The 14076-nt window shown below is 42.7% G+C and overlaps 1 long non-coding RNA gene across 2 annotated transcripts in view; it reads right to left on the bottom strand.

Moving 5' to 3' along the window:
* Positions 1 to 13580, bottom strand: part of LOC118165611 — a 14942-nt gene extending 1362 nt beyond the window's left edge. The window contains exons 1-3 of one of the 2 annotated variants that reach the window (XR_004750133.1): positions 13443 to 13580; positions 8374 to 8469; positions 639 to 2419 (exon numbers count right to left, since the gene is read on the bottom strand). This is a non-coding gene — a long non-coding RNA (uncharacterized LOC118165611). Of the gene's footprint in view, positions 1 to 638; positions 2420 to 8373; positions 8470 to 13442 lie in introns of those variants that run through there. The other variant, XR_004750134.1, reaches the window with a different exon arrangement.
* Between the last annotated feature and the right edge of the window lie 496 nt (positions 13581 to 14076).

Genomic DNA, 14076 nt, shown 5'->3' with positions numbered 1-14076 from the left:
GCCATCAGTGGAGAGCCCGAAGGAGTCACAGCTAATTTGTCTGACTGCATTTCAGTTACTGACGGGGACATCTTATATTCAGTCTGCACATGGAAAATGTCATTTCCCCAGTTTTATTTATTTTTTGTTAGTTACTTTCTAAGCCTTTAATGACAATGGGAAAGTTCATACCCTGCTGTTGGCAGAACTGTTTCAGTTTGTCTGGATATAGTATGTTCCACAAGGAGATGAGATATTAGGAAAAGATAGGATAAGTCTAGAAAGGGACCTGATGTCAACCCATCATTCCACTGACAGGACCATCGGCTGTATTCCAAGCAGACGCGTGCTAGGAGGCCAGCAGAAGACAGGCTGTGCACCTCCACTCCAAGCACTTTTTCAAGGCAGCCAAGCAGCATTAGGAACCAGATCTGCAGAAACCACACACTGGCTGTGTTTAGCATGGTGCCAATAAGGTGGTACAGCACAGATTTACACCACAAAATCATCACAGCTACTTTCAGCTTTGTTGCTTGTCCATGCTTCCTCAGAAAAGTCAAGTGTAACCTCTCTGATGAGGCTGATATAGCTTTGACATCTGTTTCCTTAGCTGGGGGCTACCAGGCTATGATTTCCCTACCCCAAAGCAGACTTTGAGGTGGCATTGCTTGGCTTTTCATAATCTTTACACAACCATCACACCTAGGAGAGACTTAAATCACACTTGGAATAAAAAAAAAAATCCAGGTTCCTTCGTGTCTTTGGCACCTTTACAAAGTAACTAATAAAAACATTGGCAAAACAGAAGGCAAATGGCAGCCAGCAAGGTTTGGAGGGAACATTGGTTATGGTTTTCAAAAGTGGAATTGCTTTTCCTTCTTACTGCATTTCCTGTGAGATCCTGCCCCTTAACCAAGCACTAAATCTCAATGTAATTACATCTTTTATTTTTTTTCACCCTACCATGGCAAAAGCTAGCCTAAAACAGCTTGGATAGAGTTACCTGAATTATTTTTTTTTGCACTGCCCGAGTTAGTTCAAATGCTACATGGGATAAAAGAAAGCCATATGTAATAACGGGAAATGTAGTAGGGTGTGTTAGAGCTTTTCTTGCAAGAGGGATTTTATTCAGGGAGCCAAGACGCAGAGTTCAGGCAGTGTGTACGTGTGGGGAAACAACAATAAAACAGAGAAAGCACTTTAAGGAGCTAATGACTGTGCTCTTAAAAAAAAAAAAAAAAAAAAAGAGAGAAAAAAAAAAAGAAAAAGAAAAAAGATTGCCCATAGGAAGTCGAGACTTGAAATCAATTTGTAAAGCCATGCACAGGAGGCTGCAGGCACCCTGGGTTTGTAAAGCTATGTAAGAAATGTACAGACTTATATTATCTTGAATCGTGCAAATCAACTTGCTTCACACAAAGAACAGCAGGTAACATGCAAACACCATTGCACTGAGAGGAGTCAAAGCAGTTGGTGCAAATGGTCTGAGATGTGAGCATGTGTGCTGGCATTGCTCACATTCCTCTCTCCCCACCACACGGTGGGCAACTGGAATTTACAATTTACAACTGGCAGACTGCTTACATGTTCTCCCAATATGTTAACCGTTGTCTTGATTTGTATTGTTTTTCCTAACATCACAGTTCCTTGTCTAGGCTTTGTTGTGGGCAAGGTTATGTACTTGGCAAGGCTTCCCATATGGAATGGTTTAATGAGTCTAGGGTAGCAATGCGATCACTAGGGGTTGCAACAGATGGGGATTGGTTAGACAAGGAGCCAGTTAATGTGGGTGTTTTTACAATTGTTTTACGCAGCTCTCCTATCACCACATGGAAGTAAAGCAGATGAGAGCTCTTCAGGGTCGGAGAGGCTGGTTAGAAGGGAATATGTTGGCTGAAAGAAAGAGTGAGAGATTAAAAGCAGAGGCTTAATGAATAACCTTTATGGCTGCATCTGAATTTCAGTCATTGACTAGCCCTATAAGCGCTGCTTAGCCACTGATCTTACTACCAGCCAAGGGTGGCCATTAATTGTCCTCCAAGTTGTGGCTGACCCAACTAGTCTAGCCAACAGCCAATGCAGGAACAACCACGTTTTCTTCAGCTGTTTCAGCACTAGATCCACTTTCTCCATTCACCTTCACCCCAGGAGATTCAGGCATGCTATGCCACACCATGCATATTCATGGCACTATGTGGGCAGAGAAACATTCTCAAAAATTCAGGCTGAAGCCTTACAGCCTGAATTACAGCTTACAGTCACAAAAAGTAGCTGGAAATCCCTAATGTCTTGTGTGCAGGGTTTTCAAGCCCGACCTGCCTTGGGGGCAGGTTAGGTTCAGGTTTAGGCTGGAGTTATACTCCACAGGGAAGAGGTTATTTACTTGCCTTCAGCTTGTGTTTCTCTCTGGCGAACTGCTATCCCCACATGTGAAGCCACCCTGAGAGAGGCAGAAGGTGGTAATTAAAAATTGTCCAGGCAAGGGATGAAGGCACCCTGCAACTTCTTCTGATTTCCAAAACAGGCTTCTGGGAAGTGCTAAGTGACAGCAGACTTGGTGGCTGTGAGTCTGCCCCAAATACTTTGGGAGGTGGCATGGAGGCGGGAACAATGTTGCCCTCCCCAGCTCAGTTCAGAAGAAAACGTACCTTCTGCCCTTCCACAGATTCAGCTGATCTCAAATATAATGGAACCATAGATCTCCTGCTCACGGGGTCAAGGAGCAAAGAAGAGGGCAGCGCCTGGGCCAGTAGCAAAACAAAAATCAACTGAAACAAAGAAGGGCATTTAGATGAGGGGAAGAAGAAGGAGCTGTGTAAAAGCAATGACATTTCTGATGGAACAAAAAGCATATTTGCTGAAAGCCAAGCATTGGATCCAGGGAGGAGATTTGAATCATCTCCTTGGACCCATTCCACTTTTAATAAAACATTAACTATTCATTGAGAGAGAGCACACGTGTGTGTATGAATCAGTAGCCTGGCGGGTCTTCATCTGAGAAATGAGACTTCCTGAGCACCAGCCCCTCTTCTAGTAAATGTTAATTGTTTATACAAAGTGGAACAACTTCAAGAGGATAGACTGAGGGCCTCCCAACTGCCTCCTCCTTGAGTGAGGTAGTAACAGGAGACCTGGGCAAGTCCCTTAGCTGCTCCTCCACTCACCGAAGAGCCCACACTCACATACCTCTTCCTCTCTTTTTCTTTAAAGTTCTCCAAGCAGAAATATTTGGGGTTTTGGTTTGAAAAAGCTGGAAAACAGAATCCCTCTCAGCGCTCTCTGACTTGGACTTACCCTCGCATTTTTCCAGCTGCAGAGCAGCCCTGGTGCTGACCCGGGGAGAGGAGCCCTTTACAGCCCCAGCTCTCCCTGTGGTCCCCCACTGCTGTCCCACACCTGCCAGAAGATTTGTGCTCTCCTTTGAAACACCACCAGCTGACTAGACACTGCACAGAGGAGATGGGATTTATGCAAGCACTGCTGAAATGAGCAGTGCTAACGATAACGGGGAGAGGCTCCCCTCAACAGTCGGCCACCTCTATCAATCTTTGCCATGGCCATGAACCCAAAAGTGTTAGCAAGCCTGTTTTGTTTAAACACTGCTTAAAAACAGCAAACGGTAATGCTCCTTACATGCATCAGCTGGTCACAACCAGCTCTCAGCCAGTATATTTTCAAAACCTGATTGTGCGTCATATTTCCATTAGAATCACTCCCTGCTAGCTGGCTGAATGCTTAAAAGCAGTGTTTCTCGGCCATTTTAAAATCAAAGGACAACCCAACACTGGGTTGAGAGGCCACTGGGATGAGAGGACAACCCAACACTGGGAAGAGAGGCCAATGTCCTTCTCGTACCCCATGTTGTTCCAGGGGCTGGCAGAGCAGGAGTGAAATGGTGTCCTTAGCATTAAGGAAGTAAAATGGCAGTTTTGCAAAACTGTTTTTTAATTGTTAATTGCACACTTTCCTGACTGGCAGTGTCCAAGTCAGAGCTGTGTTCCCACTGCCATAACCAGGGGGTAGGTTGTTTTGTGCCATCATGTTATCATATTCCTTTGTCCCGTGGATCAGCCAGGGCCTGCAAAAGACAGGCCACGCAACACTGGTCTAAGGCAAATATTGCTGGCCCATCACTGCTTGCTTTTTCTTCTATATGGGAAAAGCAGACCTTTGGCACAATCTGACATGGGGCAGCATGGCTCATTCTGATTTTCATCAGGCCATTGCCACATGCTCTGCAAAGCTTTATGTGTAGGCCTCAACGGGGCATGACTGCACTGACACAGCCAGGATAGGGGTTTGAGGGCTGCAGGTTCATACGAACAGGCACGGGCAGCGAGACCATGGAGATTATTTGCAGACCAAGATGAAAAGCACCAGATGGACTGGTTTCCTGTTGCATTGGAGCTCTTCCCCCAGCACTGTGCAGTGCCAATGTCATCTGGGTGCTTCGCATTCCTTTCCAATTCAGCAAATTCAACTTTGTGAGTCATCCAAGCGGATGGCTGAGCTAGATTAAATGCACGGCATGCCTTGCTAAGATAATTAAAAAGTTAGTAGGAAGAAGCTTACACCAGGCCCTAGGAATTGCCCGGCACAGCTCTGCTAGACTGAAAACAGCAGCGACTTCCACATGAATAATCATTGTGTTGGAAGGCCTGCCATTAGTCCTAAGCAAATCAAACCCAGGCAGCAACAGCACAGGAGATACAGCAACAGACAGAAGTATTTTGAGGATTCAAGTCTTCCTAGAAAACAATTTTCATTCCTGTAGTTAGTGCTTTTTATGGGAATGACAGATGTGCTTGAAAAGTAGGAGTTTGTTAAATCTTTCTAAACAGGAGCAGGTCGAAAACAGCTCTGATTTGGAACAGAATCACTGAACCACAGCACGCTGAGGCTGGCAGGGCCCTCTGGAGCCCACCTGGTCCCACCCCTGCTCCAGCAGGGCCACCCAGAGCTGGCTGCCCAGCACCACGTCCAGGCGGCTTCTGTAGATCTCCAAGGAGGACACTCTGCAGCCTCTCTGGGCTGCCTGTGCCAGGGCTCTAACACCCCACAGAGTCAAAGTGTTTCCTGTTGTTCAGGAACATGCTGCTGATGTTTATTTGGGACCTAAAAATTTTAACACTAAGAGCAATCTATCATAACAAATTTTCCCGAATTTCAGAGCTAGTCTGGAACATTTGCAAGAAATGCTGAGAAAACATCAGTGTGACAACAACACAAAGTACAGGCTGGGCCAATTCTATGACTCTATCTACCGCAGACACATACTACACACCAGAAAAACACATGAAGGAAAACAGAAGTTATACACAGACTTCAAATACCTGGAGATATATACATTCTCTTTTATCATATATCCAGGAACACACATTTTGTATATCATGTGTATATGGGATGTATACATGTTGGTGTTTATCTCCCCCCACCTTTCTCATCCACAGTGAAAGCAAAAGCAGTTCCTTTCTCCACAGGAAGAAACCTCTGTTTAGAGGAAATGGAGCAGACTTAGCAGTCTGGCTCTCAGGCACTTGTAGAAGATTACACAGATGCTACACAAAAATCTTCTAATTGCTATGGGAAAGTGGAATATTTGGAATTAAGCAATGGATCACACTAGAGTAAAAAGAAAGACAGCTTAAATCAAACCTTAAACAACTTATCAAAGTATATCTAATGTATTCATAACGTCCCAGGAAAGCTGCAATTATTATGCAGAAAAATAATAAAAAAAAAAACAGGTTCCTTGGAAGCCAACTGCTAAAATCATTAAGGCTTCCTGGAATAACAACACATTCCCTCATACTCTAGCTAGACCTGTCAACAACAGGAGCCCTGAGGAATCTCCTGTGTTTGCTGGTTACCGCACTCGCCCGCAGGGCCCTTACATCATGTCGCAGTGCTCCTCTCCCAGGCCGAGCACAGCTGGCTGTAGCTTCCCCCGGAGGCTACCAGGGCCGCTCCTGAATCGACCCCACAGCTGCAGAGGGGCAGACAGTCCTCTGCACTACATGAGGTGGCTACCTGAGACAGGTGGGGCTCTCCTGGGACATGATCATCCGTCCCTGCCTCCTTCTGCCTGTTGGATACGTCTATTTCTTCTCCACCTTAATGCACGCTCTTCTAAAACGCACTCTGTCTCTCGTTTATTGTCTTTGTTCACATAGCTTATGTCTCCTTTTTCTCTTCTTCCTTCTCACCCATGGCCACCCAAGCTGATTGCCTTCCCTCTGGAAAAGCAGCTCTGTAGAGGGGGAATGGATTGGGCCCAGAAAGCTACTCTTACAGTGCAGAACATGCTCCCAGACAGGAAAACAGCTGAAAAATGAGACAATTCACAAAGACAAGACACCTGAGGGCTCTGTGTCAGCACAATAGGCTAGACCTGACCAAATGTCTGCACAAGCACTCGCAGAACTGTTTCAACACATCTGGGGGATTGAGTTATCTCTTTGTAATGCCTTGTTTGTCGTTCGTCCATCAAGTTATGCATGTAAAGTATTGATGCATACAATCAAAATTTTAATTATTAAATTTAATGAATTTAATTAAATTATAATTCATTTTAATTGCATTTCAATTAAAATAAATGTTAATTAAGCAAAAACTGTCATCAAGCAAAAAAGGTACCTTAATATTTTCAAATATGTTTTATCTTTTTTATTATTTTTTTTTATTTTTTTTTAAATTCTTTTTTATATTTTTTAGTTTTCAGAAACAATGACTGCTGGAATTCCTCTCAGATTATGTTAACAAACTGAAAGACAAGGGAAAGTGTCTAACAGTTTTAATTTAGACTTAAAGTTTCCTAGAACAATAGCTTGAACAGAAATCTAACTTCTTTTTTTTTTTTTTTTTTTAACAAAACCAAACATTTATTTGCAAACTATTTTCCAACCTCTGCAATTGGATCTATGTCACTGTCATCATAAATGTTATTTTTTGTTAGTAAATGCAAACACATGGACAGAACATTGCTTTTGTGAACTGTTCCTCCTGTATATTTTTTCCTCCAATCCAATCTTTTAGGGAAAAAATACAAAAACAAACAAAAACAAAGAAACAAACAAACAAAACATAGTAACTCTTTCAATAGACCTCATGGGTGTTTAATTGGTAATAAGCAGATGAGGCCACCCTGGTGGTGTGTTTGATGTGTTACTCTCCTGAAACACAGGGTGTGGATTAAGTTACAGAAGAATGGTGGATCCAACCTTGCAAACGCTACTCAGGATACCTTGGACCCACATCTAAATTTAAGCTAAATAAAGACAGCTGCGATTTCTACAATGAGCTAAAATAGGTGAATCCAAGCTAAGTGAGTCTTTATTCCTGAGCAGATTCGAAGCAATGATTTGGGAGTCAGTTAACACACTCTGAGGCAAAAAAAGTTTTCATCTCCACTAACTTTAGCTTTTGAAAGCAGGTTTCTCTCCTGGTCATCTCATTCTAAAGAGGGACAAAGAGCATCCTGCTCCCAGCTTTGCCTGTCCATACTGGAACAATGTCCCCAAAATGGGAAGGTTTTAGAAATGAAGGTCCAACTCCAATGGTTCAAAGCCTGGCAGCATTGTCAGAGCAACTTTGGCATGTAATCTGTTTGAAAGTGTTTGGTTTCAGGTGCTGAAAGACAAACATGTTCCTGACTAACTGGCTGAAATTATTTTTGCCTGTAAGTACGAAGGATGGTAACATTGTTCTTGTCCACCTTTTTTGGGCTATTTTACAAGTAAAATGGTTACATAGATATAAATCAAGAAACAGCTGGAGATGAGAAGACACAATGTGAAGACACACAGTAAAAGAAAGCACAGGAAAGGAAGCAAATTAAAGCCTTTCTCTACAAAGAAGGAATTTGCTACATGGAAAGTACACGATTTGCTCACAGACACAGAAAGCTGGTAGTGCACAGATTTCTAAGCCAAATTTCAGAGTCTTTAACTAATAATAACTCAACCACAACTGTGTCTAAGCCTCTCATCTATGTTCTTGGCTTTTTATTGCTGCATGCATGTATGGACTAACTGTGTCAGCTCTCTGTATTGGCTTTGAAGATGAATATGTCTCTACTTTGGGATGGTTTCACAAGTTAAGGGAAGTTTGCCCTTCACTCATCATAGATGCAAAGCAAAATAGTTAGCCAGAAAAGCAGGTCATACAACTTTAAAAAGTTAGGTGTTACATGCAGCCAGCCCCTACTGTGATATATTGAACCAGAAAGCCTGGGCACACACCCCTCATCCAACGAAGATTAAAAATGCTTTAATATTTTTTTTTTTTTTTTTTTTTTTTTTTTTTTTTTCCTATGTCTGATTCTAGACATATAAATGGAAGCAGCATTGGGTTGTTTCCACACACACAAAATGAAGAAGAGCAGCTTGTGCTCACCTGCTAGCTGAGGTCAGCTCACACAGGCTCCTTCCTGCTCATTTCCAGGGATCTCTATCTGAACTCTCTGAAACATGCCAAAGATTAACATCCAACCTGTAAAAACAGGAGCAAAACAAAATCGTTTCCCTGAAGCTTTTGCAGGATCTACAGTAGCAGCTGGCAAAGAATTGTGCTGATGTGAAACAGCATAGGGAACTGATTTAACAAGTAAATTAAGTATTTTCTACACCTTGTATATATTCAAGTCTCTTACCCCCGGGCATGCTGTCAATGAATGCAACTGCAGCTCTGCCATGACAGCCCCACATTCAATAGCACCCTTGTCAGGGAAAAAATGTCAGGGCTTTCAGGCAAACTGTAACAGCAGGTCAGTGCTTGGAGCCCTGAGCCTAATTATTGGCAAAACAGCATTTGAAGATTTAGCGTTAGTTTGCACTACGCTTGTTCTCTGCCCATTAGTAAGTATTTAAATAGAGTTAATTGGCTACTTGCAAGGTCACTGCAATAATTTTTGGAACAAAGCCTGGGGAATTCTTGCACATGCATGGTGAGTGGCACAGATTAACCTGGCGGTGGTGAAGCGTGCAGCTTCAACTGTTTCAGGCAGCTCCTCAGCCTAGTGACTGCTTCTGTCTACGCAGAACTACATATAAAAACGCATGGTTCAATAGTCAATATTCATTTAAATGACTTTGCATTCAAGGCTTAAACTGCTGTGTGATAAATGGGAGAAAAAAAAGAATTTTGCTAAAAGCTAGGAGCTGATTTCTTTTCCCCCACATTATGCACTTGGAGCCAATCATGGCTCAGCAACACAGCCATGCTCCACGAAATTTCTCTCTGCACACATTCAAATATTCCAGGTCCTGTTTCTTTAGTGCCGTTTAAAGACCATATTTCTCTCAGGTGCACACAGATTTGTCAGAAGAGAGTTTAAACTCTATGCTCCCTTTGTGGTTAGTAGCTGCATTAAACAATTCCACTAGCATCATAAATTATGCAACTAGCGATCTATTGTGCTTGAGTCAGTCCTAAATTATGTGCCAATTTGTAGCTCGATTGGGTAGTTTGCATAATTAATCCAACACATGTTCTATATTTTATCTTTGCTCATAAAGTTGCAACAATCTGCAGACCAAGAACTTCTTAATGAAGATCATTAACTTCTCAAATACACTTATTACACTGTTGACAGAAAATTCACAAAAATCAACAGGAAAAAAAAGATCAGAGAAATCAAAGGGAGAAAATTACTCTAACTGTGCCTGTAACAAGCTCTAAAGTAGCCATCACCACTTAGAAAAAAAATAAAAAATAAAAAAATAAAAAGATGCTGGGATGCTGGGATCACGGAGAAAATGTCAACATGGGGATCCGCAGAGGCAGTATGAAATATTAAAAATTATATAAAGAAGAATATTTTCTCACACTGCATTTATCTATTAATATATTCAGGTTTTATTTTTTTTCTTGAAGAAGGCTACAAGAGATACCAGGACAGCACAGGTGACATAATGAAGGTCTATCAAAGCATGAAAGACATAGGGAAAATGAACAGGGGATGATGATTCCCTTTTCCTTAACACAGAGGAAATAGGCATCAATCAATCACATTACCGAGCAGCAAGGCTTAAATTCAACACAAGGAAGTACATTTCCAACTGCTCCAAAATGGCCAAAGCCCACTTTGATCAAAACATTAACTAATCAGAACCACAGAGTTTTAGTCTTCTGTAGATCCTAAAGGTAAAAGCTTATCTGCAGCCTGTGGCTCAGAATTCCCAAACCTAGAGAAGTTTTTGAAGGTGCCTTTTGGTACTCTCTGCACCATCGTCTTACCCCCGCCAATGCCTTTTGTTACTACCCATTTCTGAACACAGGGTGCCAGGCTGTATGGGCCATTATTGAGAGCTCTTGAGAGATAGTAGGCACAACGATAAGTAAAGCTTTTAGCAGTAAAACTTACCTCTGTGTGGAGAAGGAAAAGAAGCCAAGCTAACATAAACCTCAGAGCTGCATCTTCAGTAGAGTTCTTCTTCACGTTGGTAAAAGTAATGTGCAGGCTAGACTTAGTCCATGTTTCCATGGTCATGGTGGTGTGAGAGAACTACAAATTAATATATGCTGACAACCAGACATTCAGAGACCTACAAGACTGCCCTTGCCTTGTTAGTAAGTTCATCCAAAATAAGAACAGAAAAAGTATTATGCACTTCTAATTGGTCACAACCAACATTTCATATGTAGAACTTGACATTCCCAAACTATTTGGTCAGACTTGAAAAAGAGCTTGAGCTAAAATAAAAATCCATTGAGTCCATTTGTTCTGCAGAACAAGGCAGTAAATTATCTGAACTAATTTTGTGAGCTCTTTACTGAAGTCCCTTATATAAATAAGCCATGAGACTAGTTCCACAAACCACAGAAGAAGTCACATAGGAATAAAAAACTGAAAGTCCTCTGACCAAAAGCCTGTGCTCCTATACTGTCATATCAGGCTGCGTTTGCCTGCGGACTCCCTGTGTGATTGTGGGTTTGCACGTGCATACATGAGAGAAGTGCTGTGCTTGCACATCTGTGCCTTGTTCTCCAAGCAGTTACATCAAACCAGGTTACTTCTGTGGTGAACTCTGCTGGGTTAATTGAAAGGAAAGAGAACAAGCCTTTCTCAAGATTTCTAAGAAGTCCTTCATTTAAAATATCTTATTTGGTTATTTACTTAAAGAGCTTTTAAGAAGATACTGCCTTATCTGAAAGAGCTTGGTAATGAAAGGAAGAAAATCCAGTCCTTTCAACTACCCCCTTCCATCAACTGCAAACAGATTCTGGCTTATCTAGTCAATGGGTTCCATATTTAGGCTGTTTTTAAAAACAAACCCAGCACTGAAATGCAAAATAAAATAAAATAAATAAATAAGTGCACCAATTTAAAACTATCTCAGGAACAAGGTAAGCAGCTCTTGGGCTCTAAATCCTGTCACATACCATATGGTACGGTGCTTTAGGCTTGCACAGAGCACTTACATAGTTCCTGTTAATCTCAAGCGTGCATTATGAAAGCAAAGTTGTCTAGGTGCTGCCAGGTACAGTTAGTAAGGTATCAGCCATGGGCCTTGCTGACAGGAATACCCATCAGTGTCAGTGCTGCCCTGGTTTCCTTCTTTCAGCCATTGTAATTCCACAGGTTTCTGCACTTAGCAGATTAGAAGGAAGCAAATACCATTGCCAATCTTGTACACACATGTGCAGTGGTTTGAGGTGCAGAAGAGGACCTGGGATCCGAAGAAGGGAAGCCTGAGCTGCTCTCAGGTAGGTTGGAGTCCAAAAAGGAAAAAGCCTGAAGTCCAAGCTCCTCAGAAAAACACACCACTGCATGCACAAGAGAGCAGCAGTAAATCAGGTATGATGAGGTGGAATTAGATAGACTCCAGTGCCTCCTACAGATGTCACCTAATGATCCCCCCTTCCTGATGTCAGTCCCCAGCCTGGCCCAGCTCTTGCTCAGGGCTTTTCCCCCAGGTAAAAGGCTTCACCCACACACTGTGCTGCCCTGAGCAGGAGAAAAGCACGGCTACCTCACTGTTTGGACCATGCCAGTGTAGTTCATTTCCTGATATAGGAATATAACTACATCCTCAAAGCTTTAAAAAACAAACAAAGAAACAAAATGTATCCTGTATCTGCTTTCAGCATATAACTGAAAAAACAGTACTTCTGTATCTTGGAGAAAGACCACATTTATAGAGAAGTAGAAGATCTTGTCTGGTGGCTAGAACTACCAGCCTATGCAGTCACTTTTGAGCATAAATTATTTACAGCACGTATCAGAAAATCCCCATACCAAGCGTCAGAATGACCATGCCATTGAGATTGATGGGTACATTCCTAAACTGCCTTCCTTTTTCTGACTCCAGGCTGGATTTTGTCCTGAGCAGGGTGTGCTGCTCCTGCTGACAGCGCAGAAGTCCATGCATAGAAAAACAGTCACCCCGAGCCAAAAAGAGGCAGCACTTCTGCAGCACTTGCTTACACAGACTTTGCTTATAGTTTTTCCAAATTACCACTTAAAAGGATGCACATTTTTCTTCTTTGCTAGGAAAGGACAGGATGAGGTGGAAACTCACTTTGAGGACTCTACCACAAACCAATTTAATGGGAGCTTCCTGCCTCCTTGGTTTAGCTCATGGAATAACAACCTCTGCAGCCACCACCTCATCCCTTCCAAAGAGCCTCACAGTAGGTTTGCCAGACATCCCAAATAATGACTTTTCATGTTTTCTCCTTTTCTGCTATGAAGTCTGAGCATCTGTCCACTCGCTCCAGGACTTCATGCCTGCACCACCTCCAGCCATTCAGCAGAGACCCCTGCTCCTCAGGACTGCTCTACAGCTCTCTGCTGGGACTCTTGGTGCTACTGCAACCCCAGCTGGGCTGGGTTTCAAAGAAAGATAGAACAGGACAAATATATATATATATATATCCCGCAGAAGCCAGCAATAAGTTAATAGGTCCCATAAGGGAAGTGAGGATATAGAGGAGAACCACAGGTTCCTGTGTGGGTAACTGCAGGAGAAAGTTTAGGGGAGATTTCTGAAGGGTCCTAATGGTATGAGTAAATGTCAAGCTGGGTATTCAGGGACTTATTGCTTCTGTCCTTGACTCCTGCTATTATCATGCCTCTAAAAATATGTCACTCCTTCAGCATACAGAGCTGCAGAGCAGGAATCAAAATCAAGCTCCAGCTCTGACAAGATGACCAAGGTGACGGCCACCAGCCTGCAAGGCTGGCCCCTCAGGTTATTTTTTTAGCCAACACTACATTGCTGGTTGGTATAACCTCATAAATAAATCAGTAGATTTTCCTAGCAGAATGCTTCTAGGAGCAAGCTGCCTTGGTTTGGGGCCATGCAGGACGTGACCCTGCTGCTGCTGCACCAGCACGCTTTGGACAGATCCAGGCACCACCACCACTGCAATCATCACGGGGGTCCCCACCACACTCAGCCAGCAAACTACCTCTGCTGGGGTGGCCAGGAGCTGGGTGCAGAGCCCTGTGCTTAAATTACCTGCACATTCCTTCAGCAGGTGTTGAACTTCGCTTACTGCCATCCCAGAGCCACACGGCACGGAGCTGTCCTGCCCCTTGCAGACTGCTGCGGCTGGGGCGCTGATGGCTTTTGCATCTTGCCTCACACTGGATTTCTCCCATGAGTTAGCAGAGACTGAATCAATAAAATTATTTTTGTATTTCAGGGGTTATTTACATAACCAAAGCAAACAAATCTTGTAAGGAGGAATCTTATTGCAAAGGGTGAAGTCTTTAACTTGTCCACAGCAGTGAAATTCATGGAGCTAAGCCAAGTTAGGCCAGCTGAGTTTCTGTCCCTTCATGTTTAATAATGGAGGTAAAGACCTGGTTCAGAGCTTTATGATACAAAAACATTTTGTAATGCAAAACAGACCAACACCATGTGACTGTTCCGACATTGTTCTTACTTCCAAAGCAGACGTTTAGAATAGAGTGGCACAGCAGTATGACTTGAGAAACCTTTATTAGAATTAGAAGAAGAAAAAAACAAACAGAAAAAAAACATTAATGTCCAGGATAATTTTCAAAACCTCTTTGGTAATTTCCTCTCCCCTCCATTTTTTACAAATATGGGAACAGTTAACCACTCAGGAAGAATGCTTTGTAAATTT

Source organism: Oxyura jamaicensis, chromosome 4 (assembly GCF_011077185.1).
Source record: "Oxyura jamaicensis isolate SHBP4307 breed ruddy duck chromosome 4, BPBGC_Ojam_1.0, whole genome shotgun sequence".
In the NCBI taxonomy this organism is placed as follows: domain Eukaryota; kingdom Metazoa; phylum Chordata; class Aves; order Anseriformes; family Anatidae; genus Oxyura; species Oxyura jamaicensis.
This window is presented reverse-complemented; position numbering and strand designations above follow the sequence as displayed.